The 2049-nt window shown below is 47.7% G+C and overlaps 1 protein-coding gene across 5 annotated transcripts in view; it reads right to left on the bottom strand.

Annotated features, from left to right (window-relative positions):
- The window catches only part of BCAS1 (breast carcinoma amplified sequence 1), a 74360-nt gene that overhangs the window by 39486 nt on the left and 32825 nt on the right, over nucleotides 1-2049 (bottom strand). The window lies entirely within an intron of this gene.

Below are 2049 nucleotides of genomic sequence, written 5' to 3'. Positions count from 1 at the left end.
TAATCCATTACTGACTCAGCAAACCCCAGCCTCCCACTCCTTCCCGCCCTCCAAAGGCTTCCTATGGCCCATGGAGTCAGGGGCTCCCATGTCTTACACGGTCTGGCCCATGTCCTCATCTCCAGGCTCTGGGTGGCACTCTCTCCTTCACTCCACTCTCTCCCGCCACCTTTCTTTGAGTTTCTCAAACATACCGGAAGCTAGTTCCAACCTCAAGGCTTTCTATCTGGAACATTGTCCCTCTCTGTCTGCCCATGCATAATTTCCATTCATCCTTCAAGTCTTAAATCACCTCCCCAACCCCCCCTCCCCCACTGTTCTAAGACTGTCCCTTGCCCTTTTCTGTCTTAGCTATGACAACATTTTCCTTTCTTTACTCGGTATCTATCCGTTCTTCCTATTCCCACGAGACTGGAAGCCCGACAAAGACAGGGGTTACATCGACTTTGCTCACTGCTGTTTCTTTAATATCTAGGCCAGGGAGGGCCACAGCAGGCATTCAGTACATATGGACCGTTTTACTACTTAATAGATGAATGGATGTAAATAAATTTTATATCAATGGGATGGTGCTACCTCTATCAACTCATTTTTCCCCCACGTAATAAAATAGCACAAACACCTTTCCATTGCAATACATTTGGATCTGTATTATCCTTCATGTCTCACGTGCTATTCTATTGTCTGGTTGTGACATTATTTACTGTCTCATATCCTTATTGATGGGCACTTATGGTTTTACATCTAGGATGTTATAAACAGTGGTTTTAATCAATCATGTGTATCTACATTTCCTTTGAGTAAATTCCCAGAAGTGAAATTTCTGGGTCAAGAAGTGTGCACATTTTATAACTTTATATTCTCACACAAAAAAGGAAAATTTCACCAGGTATGACTTTGGGTCTGGAAAGCTGTTTGGTTCATTGGCAGGGGTGGCAGGTGATATATGGAACACAGCCAGGACAGGCAGGGCGGTGCCTGGGTGTGGGGAACTGATATAGGGTTAAGCCTCGGACTGACCTGCTGGCAAAGTCACAAACAAGTCCCAGCTTAGAGGGCACAGTCCTCTTAGCATAATTAGGCTTGACCTTATAACACTCCCTAGATCTTATCTGGGAATCTAATGGGCTAAGGAAGTGCAGGAAATATAACCATGGTGTAAACAAGTGAAACTCACAAGAACAGTGTAACTATGGTAACCACTACCTTGTTTACCGCTCACTATAAAAGCTTGGTGAGACCTGAGCACAGGGCAAGTCCTTCCTCTTGAGTTGGACTTGCCGCCTGGTCCCCCAATATTCCCAAATTATCTCATGTCTCTTCTTTTTCATTTGTTGTGCGGCTCCTCTTCCAGACCCGAACCCTGAATCACGCAGGGCGTGGAGGGAAACACTTACGACACCTGGGGAATGTGGACCCAGAGAGGGGAGCTTGGCCTGGAGATGGATAAAGTGAGGGAAGTTGATTCCATGACACCCCCCCCCGGCCCCCCGCAAAACAAATAAATCAGTAAATGTGACATATGACTCAGGCAGTAAGGACTGCAAGGGAGAAATTAAAGGCGAGGAACAGGCTTCTTTAAGAGGCTGTGTGTGGGGATGTGGGGGAGGCATCTATTCTGGAAGGTCCCTGACTCCTAGGCTGGGCCGGCTGCTCTGAGCCACTCCGGTCTCACAGCCCATGGGCTGGGCCCCAGTGCTCACAGGGGATGGAAGGATCTGAGTCTCAGTCACGCTGCTCCCAGGACTAAACACAAGGGAACATTTATCGAACTTCTTGGAAATAACATGAAATACAGCAAAATCAACTGAAAAGGAAATGAATTGGTAGAATGTCAGGTGATCCCCATGGACCAGGTTGGGTCGCATAGGCCAGGTTGGGTCGCATGGACCAGGTTGGATCTGCATGGACTAGGTTGGGTCACATGGACAAGGTTACCATCAGGGAAAACCTGCCATGATGAATCTCCTCTGAGCAAGGGAGAGGGGACCCTTAGTACTTCTTCACGGAGGAAAGGGGCTCTGAGGGGGGATGCAGCTACAGAACGCA

Source organism: Myotis davidii, unplaced genomic scaffold (genome assembly GCF_000327345.1).
Source record: "Myotis davidii unplaced genomic scaffold, ASM32734v1 scaffold27, whole genome shotgun sequence".
NCBI classification, from domain to species: Eukaryota; Metazoa; Chordata; class Mammalia; order Chiroptera; family Vespertilionidae; genus Myotis; species Myotis davidii.
The sequence above is the reverse complement of the archived record's forward strand: the minus strand, read 5'-3'. Positions and strand labels throughout refer to the sequence as shown.